We start from the raw sequence: 23,538 nt of genomic DNA on the forward strand, positions 1-23,538 counted from the left end.
AGGGCAGGAATGCAAGCATGGATTCCTGGAAGCTACCTTGGGGTTAGCACGAGGGACAGATGGAGGCAGAAGTGTCCACAGCTTTCTCTAGCACCTGGTGGGCACTGCCGACACCCTAGAATCTGCTAAAGTACTTATCACAAGCCAGACTGTAAAATATAAAAGGAAAAACAGAGAGCCAAGCTCTGGTAGCTTGCACCTATAATCCTAGCTACTCTGGAGGCTGAGATCTGAGGATCATGGTTCAAAGCCAGCCCAGGCAGGACAGTCTGTGAGACTCTGATGAGGTACCAAAAAGCCAGGAAAGAAGCTGCGGCTCAAAGTGGTAGAGCACTAGCCTTGAGCACAAAAATTCAGAGACAGTGCCCAGGTCCTGAGTTCAAACCTCAGGACCAGTGTACACAAAAACAAAGAAAGAAAGAAAGAAAGAAAGAAAGAAAGAAAGAAAGAAAGAAAGAAAGAAAGAAAGAAAGGAAGAAAGGAAGAAAGGAAGAAAGGAAGAAAGGAAGGAAGAAAGGAAGGAAGGAAGGAAGGAAGGAAGGAAGGAAGGAAGGAAGGAAGGAAGGAAGGAAGGAAGGAAGAATTAGATCCCCAGAATGAGAATGAAGGAAAGTCCTGAAACACGCAGAGACAGAAAAATCTAGAGAGGAACCAGTCCCTGTGGAGTGGTAATATGGGACGGGCTACATTGTGGCAAAACCAAATTATTTTTCATTCAATTTTCTAAAGTGCTTGACTATATTGAGAGGTTCTTTTATTCTCTCTCTCTCTCTCTTTCTCCCTCTCTCTCTCACACACACAAATAACAAGGAAAATACCTAGAAAGAAGTTTTTGAATTGTCTTATAACAATAAAACTATAAATGTGCAAGATAGCTATCTCTATTATCCTGATTTTATATAGAGTTACCATTTGTATCCTGTAAGTATATACAATTATTATGCATCAACTAAAAGAAATGAATTATAACTCTAGCAAAGCAAGTTATAGATGAAAAAGATTGTAGGATACTGTGAAATATACCATGAATAATATTCATATAGACAGTCAGATTTTTAACATTGGATATTGCCAGAACCAAAATACAACCAGGATTAAGAGAGGGCCGAATGCTTATTTGTGGTGTGTGACATGCATGCCAGTGGGAGGAAGGAGACAGGTTGGGGTTTGAAGAGAGGATTGAAAAAGCAAATCTTGGGCTGGGAAGGTGGCTCAGTGGTAGAGTGTTTGCCTTGCACGCAGGAGGCCCTGGGTTCGATTCCTCAGCACCACATAAGCAGAAAAAGCCGGAAGTGGCACTGTTGCTCCATTGGTAGAGCGCTAGCCTTGAGCTAAAGAGCTCAGGGACAGTGCCCAGGGCCCATGACAGACAAAAAAAATAAAATAAAATAAATCCTGTCTTCTCTATTTAAAAGATAAATATCTGCAAAAAAGAAAAACAAAATTTACATAGCCAAAGAAAATATGGATTTAATACCAGCGAAAACTACTTCAAATGTTAGACATTGTTGACTTTGGGAGTACGAATCAGAAGCTTTCTAGGAAGGAACAAATAGAGTACCCTTGGTATAAGCTAGCAGAACTTAGCCTATTTGTGTGTAATTTTCCCATCACAAAGTAACAATAAATGCTTGAATAAATGTTTAGCCAAAAGACTAATGTAAATGTCCAAAATGCAGAAACAAGGACACAGGATGACCCATTGCAACAATGATACTCACAAGAGACTATGTTGGAAATGAACCTTACAACTTTGCAGGGGAGGGGGGGAGTGGGGAGATGGGGGAGGGAAGGGAAGGTGGGAAAACAACAAAGGAGGGGGTAACAATGTCCGACAAGAAATGTACTCCTTACCTTACTCATTAAGTGTAGCCTGTCTGTATAGCATCTTTACAAGAAAATAAAATAAAAAGAATAAAGGTCATGAGTTATCAAAACACAATGCAAAATGTGTTAGATGTTGTCTGTGCCCTAGAAGGATGTACCTGTTAATTTAAAAGTTTACTTAAAAATTAAAAAAGAATCAAAGAAGAATTACTTCAAAATCCCTCCCCATGACTACACTACTGGGTTATTTTTTCAAATTTTTTAAAAAATGTATTATTAATTAGTTATACAAATGAATTGCTGTTTTATTAGGATTGTATTAAGTCCAGAAAAATATAATTCAGGGAAAATTGGCATCTTTAGAAACCTAAATCTTTCCCTCTAGAAGCATAGTCTCTATCCTCTAGTAGAGTTTTACCATTTTCCTACACATTTTCTATCAGTAATATCTGTTAAAGATATCATCATATTTTTGCTACGATGGTGACATCCCTTGTATAACTGATTGTTGCTGGTACACAGGAACTCTCCATATTCTTTCAAATGAATTATCATCTTTTTCAATTGATTATCTTCCATTTTCTAGGTAGACAATCACATAGACATACTAAGAATAGCAATTTGTTTAATTTCCCTTTCCAATACAGATTGCTCACTCCTTCTCCAGTGCTTTGGTCAATACCCATTAAACACCAATTTACCAAGGGGAATAACTTGCTCCATTGTTCCCGCTTGAATGAGAATCCTCTTGCTTTTCTCCAACACGAATTTTCCATTGTTCAACCACTTCTACCACATCTAGCACTCTTATTATCTAAATACTTCTGTACCTTATCATTAGTTTGGATTTATATCAGAACTAAGAATAATCAATGACTCAGTAAAATAAGTTGGATCATGGATCAGTGGGTAAAAAGGACACTAATTTCAGGGGCTTTGCTTCTATTTTTCTCTCCCCCCCTTCCTTCCCACCCGTGTGTGTGTGTGTGTGTGTGTGTGTGTGTGTGTGTGTGTGTGTGTGTGTGTGTGAGTATTGGAGCTTGAACTCAGGGAATAGGCACTGTCCCTTAGCTTTGTCACTCAAGGCTGATGCTCTACCACTTAAACTTCAGCTCTACTTTCATGCCTGAGCTGGCTTCCAATCATGGTCTTCAGATCTCAGTCTTCTGAGAATTGAGGATTACTGACACAGGCCACTGGTGCCAACTCTTTGTCTCTTTTAACTTATGAAAAGCATTTGTTATGGGCTAAACAACTTTTGTCTTTTTTGGAATAAATATTACTTCATTATGGACTGGATTTCATAGTGATTTGTTGCAAATGTTTAGATGGTGCTTTTGAGTATGAATTGTAGCTTTATTTATGCATCATCTTTGTCAGACTTCATTTCAGGATCCTGTCAGCTGTACTGACTAATTTAGAATATTGCATTTCATGACTCTGCCGTAGTTTTAGTGTCATAGGCTGTCACTATAAAGTGAAGAGGATTTGCCAAAAAAACAACTTGCTTTCTGATGCTGCTTCAGTTTCTCCAGAAGAAATTTTTATTGTTTCCCTGACCTTTATTATCTGTGATGTGCAAGACTGACTTGTTATTATAAGAAACTATAACTCCCTCGAGTGTATGCCCAACAGTTTCTGTAGCCATTCATCAGTGATGGGCATCTATTCTGAATCCATTGTTAGCTATTATGAAAAGTGTAGCTATCATGAACTTGGTTGTACAGGTGTCTCTATTATATACTGACTTACAAACCCTTGGTTGTGTATCTGGGAGTGGTATAGTAGGATCAGATGGTAGTTCTATTTGTGTTTGTTTGAGAAATTTTGTATTGATTTCCATACAGTGACTTCAGTAGTTTACATTCCCATCCATCGTGTATGAGGGTTTCTCCCAGGACCCCAGCAGCCTTGCCAGAATTTGCTCTTTGTTTTCTTGGTGATTACAGTTCAGACTGGCGTGAGATGGAATCTCAATGCTGTTCTGATTTCCTGTCGTAGCTAAGGATGTTAAACATTGCTTTCATGCATGTGTCGACCATTTGTACTTCCTCTTTTGAAAATTGCTCAGTTCATCTGCCCGTTTATTAATTGGATTGTTTCATATTTGAGTGCTTAATTTTTGGCGCTCTTTATAGCTTCTGAATATTAACAATCATGGGTCTTACATCATTTCAACACATATCAGTTTGTCATCACAGCTATGAATTTCATGGTAGGTTTCATGTTGTGTGATGGGTTGTGTTATGTCTCTTTCAGAAATGTAGTGTTTTATTCTGGGCAACTATCAACCACACTGTTGGCTTGTTCTTGATCCTTCAGGCTTCATTTTATGCTGTGTTTAGTCTGCTTCGATATGTTTGCCTGAATCTTAAGATAGGTCTTACTCCTTGTTCCTAAACAGAGTCCTTTCTGAGGTTTCAATGGAATGTTTGGTGTACTTTGTTTTCTCATTCCAGCATGGCCGTCCCACGATTCCAGTATCTCTTAACACTGCAAACCTCCAGTGTTCTCATTTGTGTCTTCAAAGGACAAGACATACATCCGTTTTAGTCCTTTGATCCTGAAGTCTTGCAGAGTGTTGAGAGTTTGTAAACCTTAATCTGCACATGCAAAGCCAGGACCGGCTCTCAATCGAATAGCCAAGGGGCCTCTTCTGTCTGCTCCTTTCTCCCTGGATGGCTGTCCTGCACATTGCAGGGGCCTTCACAGTTCCTGCCTTGTCAGTTCAGTAAGACTGATGATCTCCCCTTAGATTCCACCTCCCTGTGCTACATTCAGGAGGGCGACCTCCCTCCCCCCAAAGAAAGGTTGAATACATCATTCACCTCATATATGCCCTTTCCTTAGTTCTCTCTCTGTCTCTTTGTCTCTGTCTCTGTCTCTATCTGTCTGTCTGTCTGTCTGTCTCTCTCTCTCTCTCTCTCTCTGGAGTTTTTGGACAGAGGGTCTCAAATTTGCTCTGCTTGATTGCTGGGATGGTACTCTTCCATCTGAGCCATGCCTTCAGCCTTGCTTTTTGGCTAGTTCTTTTGGACACAGAGTCTAGCAACCTTTCTGCCAGGGTTGGCTTCAAGCTGTGACCTTCCATTGCTCAGCCTCTTGAGCAGCTAAGATTACAAGTGTGACCACCAATGCCTCTCTGATGAATACCTTATCTTTCCAAGACATTGCTATGTCCCAATGGCTAAACATAGTCATCTCAGCATGTTTTGTTTAATTTTAGAGTAGGAGCATAAATTCAATAGCAATTACTTTATTATGGCCTGGAAGTGAAATTGTAATAACTGATACATTTCTTTTTATTCTTTCTATCTTACAAATGGATTCCCTGTTATATTTTCTTGTTGAATCCTACACACACACACACACACACACACACACACACACACACACACACACACACACATACACATACACACACACACACACACACAGACTACCAATCTTTAGAAAAATAATGATTTCTTTTTCTTACTTCTACTATACTCACATTTAAAATTAGTTTTGTAAAATTTTATAAAAAATTTTATTCTCCACTAATTCCCACCAATTATTTTCCTCACTAATAGCAAGAATTCAGTTACAAACATGGACCCTGTTACTTTGAGTTAAATTTTTTTTATCTTACTTTACTTACTTTCCTCCTTCTCTCTCCTTATTCAACACCTCTGAAGAACCTCAGGATAGTAGATAAATAGCTAGATTGATACATAAACAGATACATTAATTTCTTATAAATTGCATTCTATTTGGTAATATATTACAATCAAGTCTTGAAATTAGAACTCTAAGTACTATTCAAAATTACTTAAAACCAGAAATGACATAGCAGTAAGTCAATAAAGATGTATTTCTAACAATACAATCTATGGTTCCATTACAAAAAAGCGTGAGTATGTATCTATGAGCAAATCATAATATATAACTTTCAGTGATAAAAATAATGTTGCAGAAAGTTCTAAGGCAAAGAAAATATTAATGTACTGCTGTTTCATATCAATGAAAAAGGCCACAATAATGTTGACATTTAATGATGTTTATCTGTACATAAAAATTTAATTTTACTTTAAAATGTAAAATAGACATGCAAAATAATCACATGTTGTGTATGGATAGTAGGTACACTGGTGTGTCTTTCTTTCTTTCCTTTTCGGTTGGCTCTGGGGCTTGAACTCAGGGCCTGGGTGCTGTCCATGAAATTTTGTGCTCAAGGTTATTGCTGTACCACTTTAAGCCACAGCTCCACTTCCAGTTTTTTGGTGGTTGACTGGAGATGAGGCTCACAGACTTTCCTGCCCAGGCTGGCTTTGAACCATGATCCTTAGATCTCAGCCTCCTGAGTAGCTAGAATTACAGGCGTGAGCCACCAGCACCTAGCTAAGACTTGCATTTTTAAAATAAATTTGTTTTTCTTTTAAGAAAAATCTGTATTATTCATTGCTGTTTTACTAAAACATGTTTTTACCTTTCTTAAATACTTTATTTTGATTAGTTTTTTTTTTCCTGAAGATATATTTTAAGTTACATTTGTCAAATTGCATTGATGAATCATACCATATCTAGGTTCTTACAAATCTGAATTTGGCTTGTGTTTGCCTTTGCATTTTAGGTAACAGATCAACCTAGTCAATAATTCTTAGAAGATAGCTTTTTCCTCTGAGGTTTTCTAGCATTACGTTTACAAATGAGAAGTCTGACACCATTCTATACTTTGTACCTGTGTGTGTCCTTTCTGTCCAGTTGGCTGCTTCTAGCACGTATTCTTCATCCAGAGTTTGGCGCTACACTGAATAGTATTTCTTTGTACCTGCCTGACCTTTGGTAAACCTTCTCTAGGTGAAGGCTGAATCCTTCAGCTCAGATTTCTTTCTTTGATTACTGCCTTAGTCATTTCCATATTTTCTTCTTTTGGAGCTCCCATATTGACAATATTGCTTCTTCTTACATTGTTTCCAATTCCTAACTTACCAGTTTCCAACTGTTGGAGGGATTCTGGAAAAAGTCTCTATAGTCTTTTAAAAAAATTTTCCAAGATCTGTGTTTTTGGTTTCTAGACTTTTTACATTTGATAGAAATATACACTTAAAAATTAATATATGGACTAGTCTATGTCAGAGTCAAGCAGAAAAGGTCAGATAAGCTGATGTTAGGGTAATGATATGTATTCAAATGTTTTTTTCTTTCATGCGATTGTTTCTAACACATTTATAAGATTATTTCTTTGTTGCTTTGTATGTCCCTCCCCCACGGTATAACCCCTGCTTTCACTGTATTTGATGTCGGTATAATTTGTGGAGGGGGGGAAACAAATCGTTTAAATAGGGATACAGGTGGACCCATTGCAACAATGAGATGTACAAGTCGTTATGTCGAAAACGAACTTTACAACTTTGGTGGGGGGGGGGAGGGTTGGGTGGGGGAGAGGATGGGATGGGAAGGGATGGGAAGGGGAAACAAAGGTGGAGGCTACGATGCTTGATAGGAAATGTACTCATTATCTTTCCCATGTAATTGTAACCCCTCTGTACAGTATTTTTACAATTAAAAAAAGAATCCAAGAAAATTAATATATGGGGTGGGCGCTGGTGGTTCATACCTGTAATCTTAGCTACTCAGGATGCTGAGATCTGAGGTTTTGCAGTTCAAAGCCAGACTGAGCAAAAAATCCCATGAGACTCTTATCTTCAATAAACCAGCAGAAAATGGGAAGTGGTGCTGTGGCTCAAGTGGTAGAGCACTAGCCTTGAGCTGAAGAACTCAGGGACAGCACCTAGGCCCAGAGTTCAAGCTCTATGACCAACCAAAAAAAAAAATAATAATATATGGCTGGTCACTATAATATAATCCCAACTATATGCTTATAATCCCAACTATTCAGGAGGCTTTGATCTGAGGATCGTAATTTGAAGCCATCCCAGGCAGGAAAGTCCATGAGACTCTTATGTCCAATTAACCACCAGAAGTGGCACTGTGGCTCAAAGTGGTAGACCACTTGCCTCGAACAAAAGAACTCAGGAATAGTGCCTGGAGTTCAAGGCCCACAACGGACTAAAAATTTTTTTAAAAAATTAATATATGATCCATTTGAATCTAAGAAAATTAACTTCTTCCCCAAGTTTTTATTCCACATCACCTCTGTTTAATGGAGGTGGTTTAATCTCAGTGCACACATTTGATTCACCTCATTTGAGCCAACTGAATTCCTTAATTTTATCTGGCAATTTTTTTCTTACCATTACAGAGGAAAAATTAGTTTTTCCAAAATGAGCAGCAATTCATAGGACCTTCCTTACTATCTCCAACTCTCACACCTCAGCTTGGTGGAGATAGATAAGTAGGTAGGTAGATAGATAGATAGATAGATACATAGATACATAGATAGATACATAGATACATAGATAGATATATAGATACATAGATAGAAGGGTGTGTGTGTTTGTGTGTGTGAAGTTTCTAACAATCAACCCACAAATGACCTTGTTACACAATTTTTTACATTCCTTGGATTGTTGGGGTTTTTTTCCTGGAATAAAGATGAGGAATTCTTCAAACGTGATTAGAATGCTATTTAGAGTATAGCACTTCCATTTATTTTCCCTAGACTGTAGCAAGAAAAATTGTGTATTTACTTTTGAAACATAAAAGTGCTTAAAAGATACCTTGAATGTGCGTTAGCTTCCTTCCTAGATGTAAGGAATTCATTTTGATTTCCACATTCCTGTGAAAAGAGATTTTTGAGAGGAAGGTGGATTTTGAAGTTCCTTTCCTCCCCCTAAAAGCATTTTGGACTACTTCCTTTGAAACTATTTTTTTACAACCTTGAATTTGCTGTGGAATTCTGTGGTCCAGACAAGGACAGGGAATAGGCCCAGGAAAGTAGATCTCAGTCGAAAATAACCATGAGGGAGGAAAAAAATTGAGAACATCTGTATTTTATCCTGCCAATGTGTTCTCTCTTCTTCTGGAAGCACAGGATGTCTTTACACTGTCAGCTGCAAAAATATTATCTCTCTGCAGGAATGAGCAAGTGTGGAATATATATTATGCTACCACATTACATGCATACCTAAGCGGAAAACAAAGAAAATACCATTGAAATATATAACTCAATTTTGCCTCCAGGGACAAATAAAAAATTTATTATAACACCCAAATAGTGCAGAACATAAATATACATAGAAAATGGATAGGACTGAGTTAGATTTTTTTTGGCCAGATACAAGTGTCTATAAATTGATCATCTAACCTCTGTCCTAATCCTTCCTTTACAAGGCCAGGAAGTAGGCTACATTTTAAGAGGGCCAAGAATTCAGGGGCAAATCAGATCAAAATCCATCACTTCTTTTGCAACAGATCATTACATTTTAAGTATCCATGGAAAGAAACTATTGGCTGATAGCCTTCAATTTCATTTCAAATCTTTTATGCGTTACAGAGTTTAGTTAACAAACAAACCAAATGTTACAAGAATAACAGTAGATAACTTGGTAATTTAATAACTTCAGGTGACTTTGAGAGCTTAGCTATATTTGCCCTTTGTAAAATCAATAACTTTTCATTTAGAATTTAAAGCCATTTTAATGAGCAGTCTGCTAGCAGCAGTTTTATTTGGGAGCTGAGCTTGTGCAGACAAAAGCATAAAAGGTTTTTACTTACATAACTTATAGTTACATTTAAGACAACATGACTAATTGGAATTTGTAAGTCCCGGCAATCCTATTTTATCTATGTTTTTAAATCCTTAACTGCTTTTAACCAGAGAAGAGTTTATATGAGAAGAGCATGCTCCTGATGAAGCATCTTAATGTTGTTCAGTTATTTGCAAGGTCTGAAATAACCTCACGCGCTGGTTCTGTTTGTGGAAGCCCACAGAAAATCATGGCATGGCTTGCTCCTAGGCTGTGAAGGAGAGGCATCTTGCAAGAATGCCACCTGCTAACCTCGTGAGAAACACCCCCCATAGAAAGGGATGCAATCTACTGCTTGTTTTTGTTTTAATCTTTAAGAGGTTTCCATTCAACATGTCACTTTGCAAGTACAATGCATGTGGGTCGGTACCATTCTCCCAGTATCTCTCAAACCCACCCAGGCCCTCAGTTTACCTAGCTCCATGTGTACATAGGGGCATCGCATCATATAGCTGCGTTCACCACCCTTCCTCTCTCCATTTCTTGTCCTGACCTCCCCCTTCCTCCCAACAACACAAGTTCCAGCCTCCTGGTGTTCATTTGTTAAACTGTAAGTTTGTTATCCCAAGAAATTACACCATTACAGCACATCCCGTGCTGTTCCCATAATGCACTCCTTTTGCTTTGAGCTCTAGGGAGGTAAGTAGCCCTGAAGTCTCCAGAGAGTGTCAGAGAATGGAGCCATGCAAGCAGGAGGTGGTAGTGCACAGGACTTCCGCAGCACTCAGGAGGCTGAAGGAGGAGGATCTCAATCAATAGGAGGGCCAGCTAATTGTAAGAGATCCTCTAAAAGAAAAAGAAAAACAAAAGGAACAAAACCAAACCGGAATGGAACTAAACCCTCTGCACTCCCATTTTACTGTCTTGTGTTACACTTGTATTTCCTCTCAACAGTTCAAAGCAACTACGCAGTTAGTGCACAGAAGCCATGCTACTTTTCCTTCACAAGGGATGACACTCTTCACAAGAAAAACCACCATCTCACCCCATTGTGGCCCTACTTCTCACACAGGCTCAACCCTAAGTCTCTGGGACGTGTGAAAAGCAAATGGACCAGGCAAGTGTTTCCTACCTTGCTACTTGCCAGGTGCCATGTTAAAAACATTGCTCCTTAAGCCAAAGACCAAAACGAAACCAAAAAACAAAACAACCTGGACAACACACAAAAACAAAAAGCGAATCACACAGACAGACACCCAGGTGTATTCTAAATCCCCATTCAGGAGAAATCTCTGCCCCCTTAGCAAACATCTGAAAGTCATCCTGTCTATGAATAACCGACCAGCTGCTTGATGAGCATTCCCTTGTTACCTTTGTAAGAGGAGAGCTCTCCTGAGAAGAGGCAAGTCAGGAGATGGGGGAGGGGAGGGGAGGGAGAAAGGGAGGGGATCAGTATCCACATTTAGTTTCTCCTGTCACTTGTGCCAGTAAATTCCTCTTTTTTGCTTAAGTCAGTTTGAATTACGTCACTAACAACTGAAATACTTTTGACTAATATACGACTAATTACAAAATTTTACTGGATAACTACTATTGCCCCCCAGAACTTGAAACAACAAAACCCTTGGATTTCTAACCATGACCACTATAGCAAATGAGCAATGTAATTACACATGAATGAAGAGATTACTCTCAAATCCACAAGTAAAAAAAATGAAAAGAAGCAAATCTGAAGAAGAAACAAACTTTTCCATCTCAGAACAACGTATTAAGCAGAAGACATCTGCCCACTGTCTAGGACCAGGAAGTTAAATGAGCCCATTTTATGTAGTTATTAAATCCCATTACTCCTCATTAAAGTCAGATCCAGTTAGAGAAATTAAACTTATCAAAAATTTGGCAGTGTACTATAAGTGATGATCTTGCTTAGTTTGACAACATCTTCCTATGAGCCGACTCACATTTTCATTTTGGAAAACAGTATTTCTCTGCTCAGGGTTGAAGAAGTGATAGGAGCAGCTGCATTACTTTGCATGGAGTCGTATCCGTTGTGAGGAGAAATAGAAGCCAAGCAGCTTCACCCATTTTTCAAGGAGCATTATAACAACAAGGATCCTAGGTTGTAGGAGGACAGGATCAACTTAGGAACAAAAGTAAGCTTTGGGAGACAATGTCCTATCCTTGCTAACAATGCAACTCTCTGAAGACATTCGCTGAACATTTTTAGTGCAACAAATTCTTAAGAAACATGTATTAAAATATGTATCAATGTGAAAAAACCCACAATAAAAATAGTGATGATGAGCAGAATAGGTCCACCAGACAGCAACCTAGTGAGAAAAGAAAGAAAGCAATAATTCTATCACAGAATTAATTCCCACTGGGGTGTGACTGGAGCAATGGATCATAGAGGTTCATGGGGGGGGGCGAGGGAGGTGCAGGGAAGGGATTGTTTCAAGCAGATAGACCAGGGAAGAATGTGATATCCCAAGAATGAATGAAGCATTACCTCAGTAAATGGCAGAGCCAATACTTGGCAGAAGGACAAGCTTCATAAATGAAGGGAAGACGTAAATTGGCAGAAATAGTAAAATCATCTAGAGAGGGAAGTAGTCCCGGGCTGAGCGTAGGTGGTAGGAAATTTCCACCTAGCTCATGTCTACGCACAACAGGGTTTTAGGCAGGACCTGGAATGACCAGTCAGTTTTAGGGAATGACTTTGACTTCCAGCTAAATGATACATTGGGACTAGAGCAGGGTCCAGGCAAGGGGAAGCATTGGTTAGGATGAGCAGATGTTAAGGTCCAGGCCAGAAGGTGATCGGTCGATGCAATTCATTCTTTTCAAAACTTCGCTGAGACTCAGCATCAGGAAATCTAACTGAATCATTCTCTTTTAAAAACTTTTTACTGGGAAAAATCCCAACCATCTAAAAAAGAAAGAATATGAAGAATCCATATTGCTGAGCATCAAGCTTCAGCAGTGACTGAATACAAGTTAATCTTTTTGTTGTTGTTATCTTAAGTGGTTGTACGAAGGGTTTTCACTTCGACATATAAGTCTGTGGTTCAACAGGTCCTGTTAGTATCACCCCTTCCATTATTCTCCTCCACACCCCGTGAACACTCATCTTCTCTTTGGTCTGTTTGCTCACTCATATCTCTATTCCCATACATATTTTTATATTGTGCAATCTCAACTCAGAAAAGTTGTAAAAACAATACAATAATTACTCATTTGTGATTTACCTAGATTCATTGTCAACATTTCAAAACCCTGTATTGTATAGAATACACATGCAAGTGTGCATGGATTATTCATTCTTAAAAAGGTAATTTTCCTATTAAGAAGCATTATATAATTATCATTCCAAACATTTAACATTACATAATCTTCAGTACATATCCAATGTTTTCCATTTGGCTCACATATCTTTTTTTTTTGGTCGGTCGTGGGGCCTGAGCACGGTCCCTCAGCTCTTCAGCTGAAGGCTAGCGCTCTACCACTTGAGCCACAGCACCACTTCCAGCTTTTTCTCCTTATGTGGTGCTGAGGAATCAAACCCAGGGCTTCATGCATGCAAGGCAAGCACTCTACCACTGAGCCACCTTCCCAGCCCTCCCCACATCTTTTATAGACATCTTTTACATTTGATTCAGAATCACCACGTTGAATTATTTTTATGCATTGAATTCTTTTATTTTTAAACTACTTTTTATCATCTTTAAGTAGTTGTACAAAGGAACTGCCATTCAACAGAGCAGTTTATGACTACAGTGTGTCTTGATTAATATCAATCTTTCAACATTCTTACCCATACCTACCAGCCTCTTCCTTCTCTCATTTTCCTTATTTATGAGGCTATGTATTGAAATGTCCTAATGCACTGCGTTCATTGTCCTGTCCTTTAATTCTCCATCAGGGGTGAAGAGCTCACCAGCCTCACGATAGTGCCGGTGCTCTGAAGATGTGTTTTGAGGTGTCTGATTGTTTCCCCAACATTAGGTTCAGATGGAACATTTCAGCCGTACTATCACACAGGTAATGTTGTATCTTTCCCTGTGTGTCATGTCAAGAGCCGTATGCTGTCAGTTGGATCATTATTAATGGGAATTCTTTCACTTTTTCAACGGATTGAATTCACATCCTGTGGACATAATCCATTACAAAGGAAACCAGACAAGAACTGCAAAATATAATTTCTATTTCCTCCAAAGCCATTGTAATGCCAAGAGACATTTATGCAGGTCATTTATATAGACAAAGCTTTATTGGTTTTATTCAGAAAAGGGGGGTATAGATCACAACTCAAGACAGTGGTAGGAAAGAAATATAGTGCCACAGTTATGAGAGATTGGCACAGTGGGGAATTAGAGTCCCGTGAGGACATTCAGCACAGGGCCTCCGGAACCAGACCTCCAGGGAGGTCATCTTGATCCTGCTGATAAGGATCTGTGTGACTGTGAGTGACACGTGCAATACTGCTGTAGCCCAAGCGCTCCATGAGATATTGTTGCCAATGTCTTCAGTGAGGGACCACCAAACCCCCCTTGGTAACTAGAGGAGGACCCTGGGTCTTTGCTATAAAAAGCAGTGTCTGAAATGTTGATCCTGCTTAAAAAATAGAATACTGTATCATAAAATGCCAGATGTTTGCATTAAATCATCAGTGTCATTTAAGTATTTTTTTTGTACCAAGGGATCGAACCGAGGGTCTCATGCATGTAAGGCATGCATTCTACCACAAAGCCACATTCACAGCCCAGTGAATATCATTTAATTTGAACTACTTAGGGCAGAAGAATTTGATTTTTTTTCTTCTCCTGTGGTTCTGGAGAATCAAATCCTGGGTGTCAGCATGCCATACAAATGCTCCATCACTAAGCAGCACCTGCAGAGTTTAATCTTAACAACTGTATGACCAGGGCTCGGGCTGTAAGCTTGCATGGTAGAGTGCTTACCTAATATGCACAAAGCCTTAGGTTCAATTTTCCCAGTACAACCAAAAACAAACTAAAACTACCCAGAGGATAAATAAACTGTATGACAATGATTAGACTACCTCCACTAACACTTACCAAATAAACAGTAACCTTAACAATGGGATGTGTCCAATATTACAGATCTATTCTCATAGCTCTAAAATTCCACTTAGATATTTTTAACATATGTTCTCTAAGTATACACAAATTTACAGCCAGAGATAAGCACCTTCTGCTCATACCTATTCTGTATTTATAAAAAATTACGTATTACATTTAAGATAACATTTAAATGGATAGTTTTAATTAAGGGTAATCAATTCAATGAAACACATTATATCATTTGCATGGAAAGAAAGTCTCACTCTTAACTTTGGATTGACAATCATAATACAGGACTTTTTTTTGATTATTCAGCAACTTATGACTCGTAGGTTCTGTGATGGCTTTGCCTATTTGAAGTAGAAAAATAAAACAAAAACAATGACTTCCGGAAGTCATTTTATCGAAAGTAGCTCATTTGAGGGTCTGTCTACTTTCTTTTTTATAAGTTATTAATAATTATAGCAATAATCAATGGTACAATTGTTGCATAAGTGTATGTCCTGCACTGAAATCAACTGTCAGTACTCAAGTATTAAGACAGTAACCCAGGCTATACATTTGCTTATTATACATTAAGACAGTAACTCAGGCTATACATTTGCTTATTATACATTTGCTTATTATACATTAAGACAGTAACTCAGGCTATACATTTGCTTATTATACATTTGCTTATTATACATTAAGACAGTAACTCAGGCTATACATTTGCTTACATTTTTTAATGTAACCCAAATGTAAACAAATGCCACAAAGAGCAGAAGATCCTGAATTAGAAGTGATTATTGGGGGAAAATATTCTAACAGATATTCATTCCTGTAGTAACAGCTTAGCTAGTAGCAGCTACTCCAAGCTAGGCTGAACCCAAGAGGTGGCACTGGATTAGAGAGAATGGACCATATTTGAGAATATTCATCACACTCCCTGGGCCAAACTTTAAACATCAAATTGTCTCAAGGAGAAAGGAGTGTGAGGAAGGATTCAGGAGCAGTTCTAGGTTCCTGACCTGAGCTTCTATATTCCCTAAGGTTAGCAAATTCGGAGGAGATCAAAGTTGTGGAGGGAAAGATATTAAGTCCATTTGGACATGCATAATTTATGGCAGCCCTGAAACGTAGTGTTGTGAATAGAGCTGGATGTCCCCAACTCATGAGTGGGGGCTGACTCAGATACAAAGATTTGGGAGCCAGAGCTCTAAAGGGTGCTTACTGAGGATGGCCACTAGAGGCGCTGTACTAATAAATACACACGTGAAAATATCAGGTTGATCTATACTAATGGAGGGAAGTTAAAATGCATAAAGCATGAAATACACCCAAAATCATATGTGGATTTGTGCGTTGCAGAGGAGAGAAGAGTTTATCAAAGATTTTTTTTTTCTGTTTTACGAAATGGGTTTGCTCTCCCATAAGGCACAGTATCTTGGATAGAAGGGCAAAATGGCATGGAATGCTGCTAGCTGCTGCTCAGTATCTACTCTCCATTCTTTACTGCCAGAACCTTAGTTTTTCTCAGAGTGGCAGTGTACTCCACCGCAAATGTAATTTCCTAGCTTGCTTTGCACCTGTGCATTCAGGTGACACAGTTCTGCCAATACAATACAGGCAAAAGAATGAATGAAACTTCTAAGACAGCTCCTAAACAGGGGCATGAACTTTCAGGACTGACTGGCTCCTTGGCTCTTGCCCTAGAAAACATTTGTGAGATGATTCAGAGATAGTGAGATCTCGAGACTCCAAAATCACAGTAAGAATTCCTGAATAGCATGGGGAGTCTGTGGCTCAGCCTGTAACTCCATCTACCCAGGAGGGTAAGATCTGAGGACTGCAGTTTGAAGTCAGTCTGGCAGAAAAGCCATTGAGACCAAATTAACCAAAAAGCCAGAATTGAAGATGTGGCTCCACTGAATAGAAATATAGGAGGGTACGAGGAATTACATAAAGCTCAATGTAAGCCCTGTACTTTGTAATTCTAGAGATAAAAGAAAATCTTGGAGGGATTTCTACTACTTGAGATCTGGTGAATTGCTACCAACATAGGGGCTCTATTTGAAAATAGTGTTGTATTTTTAAAAATCCCTGTAAATAGCTATTCTAGTTACCTGTTTCATTGTTATGACAGACTTCCTGAGGTAAATGATTTAATGTGAGGAAATGGCTCCCAGTTACAGGTTTCAATCCATGATCAGCTGGCTCTGTGTCTGTGGGTCCATGATGAACAGGTATAATGGGCAGAGCTGCTTGACTTATATTACTGGGGAAGGAGAGACAGAGAGCAAGGGTCCAAGGACAAGATATACGTTTCCTCACTTCCTCCAGCCAGACCCCACAACCATAGCCCAACAGCTCCAAACTCAAGGATGGATTCATTCACTGGTGAAGCTAGAGCACTTGTGATCACCTCTCAAAACCATATCAGCTGACAACCAAGCACAAGAGCCACAGAAGACATTTTTAGATTTACACCATAACCGTAGCCCTCCAAGTTAAAGATGCGACAAGAAATCTTCCAAGACAGGGCCACTGGCATCAAGACTTGATTAAACTAAGCCAGGCCAAACCAAAAAACCCAGCCGGATGAGAGGCCATGATAAATGAGTGCTGGTGAGTCAATGCTTACCGTGTCTCAATTCCAGCACGCTTCCATTTTGCTTTTCATCTGTCCATTCATCCTTCACCTAATGGAAGAATAAGGTGAGGAAGGAAGTGTGAGTACTATTAACATTCAGTGCTTTCTCGTTGCTTATCCAGTTAAGCCTATGGAAAATTCATTTACTGAACTATTCATTTGAATTCTGTATTTCTTGCATTTTCTTCTATTTCAAGCAAGTAGCCAAGCTAATTGCTGTCTCAAGCCAGGGAAGTCAGTGGGAAGAACATAAACAGGCTCTCCCATCCATCCCTGCCTGGTGACTGGGCTCACAGAGTGGATAAAGCTGGAGGAGGGGAGACAGAAGCAGAGGCTGCAAAAGAAGAAGAGCAAATTCTATAGCATCAGAAGCCTGGCTCCCACTCCTGCCTGAAGCCCCCAGAGAACAGAGCAGCCAATGGTCTGGACTTGGACCGTTAGGACCGCCATGTTGAGTCAAAATTGAGAGGAAGTCCTAATTTGTGTTAAGAAAACAGAAGCACCTGTGAGGTTCTGAAAAGGGGTAGAATGTCCTTCAAATGACATTAAATTTGCCTCCAGCAAATGGGATGGCAGCTCAGAGGAAAGTGTTGCCTAACACCAGTGAGGTCCAAACATTTGACTTTTCTCTCCTGCATGATGCTTATTCCCTGAGCCACCCTGACATATCGAATTTTCAGTCCCTTGGCAAAATGCCTTCACTCATTCAGTAATAAGTGCCAATGTTTTCTCTTCTCAAATACTTTCTCTTCATGAGAAAAGAGATTGGGAGGCCTGATGCCACTGATAAATAGTCATTTCTTCCTCTACATCTCCAAGTACTGCATTTCTCATGAGATACTTACCCTGTAGTGCTTAGTATCCAAATCTCCTATCTGTTTCTCCACTTTATCCACTTTTTAAAAGTTATTGAACATCTACTGTTCACTCTGGAGACGATGATTTTTATTTCCCATGTATCCAATATAGTAAGTATCATGGTATCCAGGATGCTAGAACATGAAATGAACAGAACCTGGAACCTGTTCTTGAGGTTCCTGAAGCCTAATTATTATGTTCAAGGCTCATAGGCTTGTAAATAGTAGAGTCCCCGTGAGTGTCCAGAGTAAGGCCTAGCGTTGAAATCTTCATTCAGCTGCTCTCTGCTGCCCACACCACGTGGAAATACCCTAAATAAGGTTCAGTAAAGAATAATCCATTTCTTTGAGGCATATATTTTTCCCTCATCTCGTTTTTTTTTTTTTTTCAGGAATAAAAATGCCAATTAAGAGAATTTCCCATGAAAGGGAAATTGGAAGGGAGGGGAGTGTGGTGGGGATGGGGGTGGGGGGCAGGAGAAAAAATAAGGGAGTAACACTGTCCAAAAAGAAATATACTCATTACCTGCCTATGCAAATGTAAGCCCTCTGTACATCACCTTTACAGTAAAATGAGAGAGAGAGAGAGAGAGTTCTCCCCCAGAAAGGTAATTTTCCAATCTCCCTGGCTGTAGTTCCTGCTCTGGCAGCTAGAGGGCAGCGCAAGGCCCTCCGCCCTCCCAGACCCACGCCTTGCCTCCCAAACCCTTCCAACCTAGTTGAGGCGGAAAAATCAACCGAGGAGGGAGCTGTAAGCCACGGCGTTCTGTGCCTCCCTGCTGGATTCTGGGGTTCGAGGGAGTGGCTGTTTGCCGCCCCCCTTCCCTCAGCCTGCGGCACGTCCGTCCTCCACACCCACAGCCTGGATTCCCCAGGTGAGTCCTCGGGCAGCCCCGCCCCTCCCGCTCACCTGCGGGCCCCTCCCCGAGAATCCTGCTGACCTGCTAGCCTCTTCCTCCCTTCTCCACCCAGGGCTGGGCCTTGGCTTCCCTGCCCTGGCTGGAGGAAGTGGCTCGGGCAGGTGCAGTAAGAGGCAGGCCAGGCCCTGGACAGCCGAATGCCTGCCAGGCCCAGGGCCACAGGCAGGCAGGCTACCTGTCAGTGATCTACAGAGTCCACCGCCTAGTGCCCAAGGCGCCACCTGGGTCACAGAAAGAATAGGAGGGCTGGTTGTCAGGGGGCAGGGCCAGAGCCAGGGTGAAGGAAATACAACAGCCTTCACGTGCAGAGAGCGCTGAGCTTCCCCAACTCCCAAAGTACCCTGGCTAATCTCCTGCTTCAAGTCGAGAGGGCCGGTCTGGCCAATGAGCAAGCAGCTGGAAGGCAGGGCTAACAGCCTGGTTCAGCCAGACATGAATGGCAGAGCCCAGCTGGAATCCAAAAGGGTAAGAGCTTTGCCCCCGATGAGCCCTGACCTGTATACAATCATCTGCGAGTTCAGCAAGATGGAAGTCAGATTATTCACCACCTCAGATAAAATTGGAGAGCTTTCTGTGGTCTTTCAGTCCAGCCAAGTGTTACAGGGGAATGCGAGGAAAAGAAAAAAAAAATGCCCAGGTAAGACCCAAGAGAAGCAAAAGGCTGGGGGATCTGTGGGCTGCGTCATACCCAAGAGACTGTGTGTTTGAAAGCCATGATATCTTCCCGCATACCCGCCCCAATGGAGGGAGTCGTTACTGCCAGAAAATGGACTTAAACTGCAAGAGCTTACAGGGAATTTATCACAGCCGTGACACAGGCCTACCTGTTCCCACCAAGCTCCTCTTGTTCCAACTCCAAAGCACACTGGCTTTCTTGCCTCTCCAACTCTTCTGCACTTAAATTGTCTTTTGGAGACAGTCTCACTAGGTAGCCTAGTTTTATGACCTCCAATTCATGATCCTCCTTCTTCAGCCTCCCAAGGCCTAGTATTACAGGCATACTCTGACTGCCATGCCCAGCTTCCCCTTAGAGAAGAGAAGGAAGTGAGCAAATGTGCAAGTTATCTCCCTGGCTAACTATGTTTTTGAATGAGAAACATGTCAAACTTCCACTGTTAAGCAATTTCTCCTTTTCTTAAGAATTTCTTTCAAAAGAGTTAATGTGAGTCAAGTTGAGCCATTGTGTATTCTATATTTTAATAACTTCAAAAGTTTTTCCAAACTTTTTTATTGTTAGCATAAAGGCGATATAGAATAGAAGTTTGTGTGTGTGTGTGTGTGTGTGTGTTTAAGGTTGTTTCTTTGTTTTGTTTTGGATTTTAGGCGTGTGGTTGGTTGGCTGACTAGCTTATTGGTTGGTAGATCTCTCTACATAGCCCATGATGGCCTCCAATTCATCATCTTCTGCCTCAGCTTCCTAAGAGCTGAAGCTGGTACCACCATACTAACACATTTCAGTAGATTTTTAAAAATTCAACATACAAGCTTAACAAAAGTAAGTTAAAGTCAAGAAGCAGACTCTTACATTAAGAGAAAAACTGAGGAGAAGAAATTTCAGCCAGGTACCAGTAGCACATGCTTGTAATCTTAGATACTCAGGAGGCTGAAATCTGAGGATCATGGTTCAAAGCCAGACAGGAAAGTCTGTGAGACTCTTATCTCCTATTAACTAACATAAAAATGGAAGTGGCGAAGTGGCGCAAAGTGGTAGAGCACTAGCCTTGAGTGAAAGAGCTCAGGGACAACACCTAGGCCCTGAGTTCAAGCTCCACAACCAACATCCCCCCCCCCCAAAAGAAATTTTGTCTTAAACACCTGACAAGAACTAACAGGTGATTTAATTGACCTCTTGTTATAAGAATAGCGTTCATGTCTATGCTGTATAATTGATTTGCCCATTTTCAAATATTTACCAAATATTATCTTCTGTACACAGAGAGGTTAAACTTGTAAAAGTGTTCACTGACAAATCCCGCATACCTCCTGGCCCACACATCAGCCTAGATTGGGTGTCAAGTCTCTTCACACTGTGGGTGGGTTGTGAGTATTTCCTCTTTTAGGAAGTTCTCTGGGGAAGATGAGCAGCAGTATTCACACTGTTCATCTTAGGAGCTGATCAGCCTGGAGGCCTCCTGTAGTTACGGCAGCTTGGCAAACAGGTGGTGCGAAGACTGGGCAGCGAGGTCCAGCCAGGGCCACCGCCCAGCTGGGCTGCACTGGAGACGCTCAGAACGCCTTGACTCCCTTTCACACTTCCCTATTGCCTCCACCAAGCTGCCCTGGTTCAGGGCCCCCCTGGTAAACATGCAACCACAGCTCCCACCTGCATAACGGATGCTATGTAGAGGAGTCACCTTTACAGATGACAAGCTAACCTTCCCTAAGACGTTTGTGTCTTTGAGATTACCTGTGAGAAACCCTTTATTTTGGACTTTATTTGATTTTTACTTTTTTTTTTTTTTTGGCACTTAGCTAAAGATTTTTTTTTATTTTACTTAAAAAAAAAAACCAACTGAATAATTTCAACGCAGAGAGCCAAAGTATAGCAGTGTCATGGTTTAGATAAGAGGTGCTCCCTGAACCCCCAGCCCCCACCACCAAAAAAAGGCTCAGGTGTCACATGCTAGACCTCCAGCTGGTGGCACTATTGAGAAGCGCCTTACCATGAAGACCCTGCCTTCATCCATTGATGGGTTCATAATTTACTAGCGTAGCTGAGATGGTGGTGAACTAGGCTCAGGGCCTGGAGAAAGCGGCCATTGGAACAGGCTTTTGAAAGATATCTTGTCCCTAGCACCTCCATCTTGCTGGTACATACACTCACTTGTGTGTGTGTGTCTGTCTGTCTCTCTCTCTCTCTCTCTCTCTCTCTCTGTCCTGCTGTCTCTCTTCCTGTGCCTATATCTCTGTCTCTCTGTCTCTATGTGTTCATTGTCTCTTTCTGCATTTCTGCCTGCCTAACAACAACTCCTCCTCCTCCTCCTCCTCCTCCTCCTCCTCCTCCTCCTCCTCCTCCTCCTCTTCCTCCTGCTGGCCACCATGAGGGAAGCAGCTGCAGGTCACCTTCCTGTCCCCATGATGATGTCTCACCACAGACCCTCAGCAATGGCGAGAGCTGACTATGGCCTTAAGCCATCAGCCCAAACAAATCGAGCTTTAAGCTGTTTATGTTAGGTACGGGTCAGGAACGCACGACAAAGAAATCGCACTTCTTTCTCCTGAAGAAATGTTTCCTGTGAGAAGACAGCAGCGGCGTGGCTCCCGGATGACACAGAGATTCTTAGGACACGTGTCCTAGGGGACACGCCTCACAGTGGCCCAGCGCGGAGCTCGCGTGTTCACGCCTCCCACACCAAGTCATAGGGCTCTTAGCGTGAAGAAGCAGGCAGGAGGGCAGGCAAGGCATCGGGTGGGAGCCATTCTCGATGGTGGAGCCTTAGAAAACTCACATCTGTAGATGCAGGAGGTAAAACTGAGTTGGCTGGAGAGGAGTCATTAGCGCAATAAACAGAAGACTGTTTACTACGCAATACCTGCTCCAGGTAGCCCTTCCCCCGGCATTCCTTTTGCCTGTGTCACAGCAATCAGAGACTGTGGAATTTGGCCTGTCCAGTACCTGCTTTCATATGCCGCGCCCAGCCTGCTGGGGAAAAGCCTGACCCACTGAGGAAGCTCACAGCCTTGTGCTCTACCCTCCAGGATGGACACCAGGGTGCCTAGCGGGGGACACACAGCATGGAGACCGCATGCTGTCCACAGGGCAGATCTTGCATTGCACAGGGAGGTCCTGAGCACGGGAAATTATGGGGAAGGAATCAAGGGAACTCTGGGGGCTGACAAACCTGCTCTCCACCTTGATTGTGGTGGTCAGACCTCACCCTATGCATTCATCCAACATCACCAAACCGGACTCCTTAAACGTGTACATTTTACTGCCTATAAATTATACCTCCATAAACCTGACCTCCAAAACACAAACTGTGAGAGGGAAAAAGGCCAAGGTTGATATCTGATCTTTCTTTATTTATTTTTGTTGGTCATGGGGCTTGAACTCTGGGCCTGAGCACTGTCCCTCAGCTCTTCAGCTCAAGGCAAGCGCTCTACCACTTGAGCTACAGCACCACTTCGAGTTTTCTAGTGGTTTATTGGAGATAGGAGTCTCATGGTCTTTCCTGCCCTGGCTGGCTTTGAACCGAGATCCTCATATCTCAGCCTCCTGAGTACCTAGGATTATAGGCTTGAGCCACCAGCGCCCAGCTTATATCGGATCTTTGTCTGCCCTACTTCTGGGGAGTCTGCTCTTCTTGTCTTTTATCTTCCTCCCTCTCTCCCTCCCTTTCTCCCTCCCTCCCTCCCTCTCTCTGTCTGTCTGTCTGTCTGTCTGTCTGTCTCTCTCTCTCTCTCTCTCTCTCTCTCTCTGTATTGGGGTTTGAACTTTGGATCTCACACTGGCCAGGCCAGCTGTCTACCTTCCAGCCATGCCCCTAGCCCTGAGCCTGCTCTTCTGACAGCGATCATTTGTCAAACCCGAATGTCTCAGAGGCGAGAGAAAGGGTCTGGAGGTGAACCAGGTCCAGGCATCCAAAG

This window comes from Dipodomys spectabilis, unplaced genomic scaffold (genome assembly GCF_019054845.1).
Source record: "Dipodomys spectabilis isolate Male_0828 unplaced genomic scaffold, ASM1905484v1 ptg000019l, whole genome shotgun sequence".
NCBI classification, from domain to species: Eukaryota; Metazoa; Chordata; class Mammalia; order Rodentia; family Heteromyidae; genus Dipodomys; species Dipodomys spectabilis.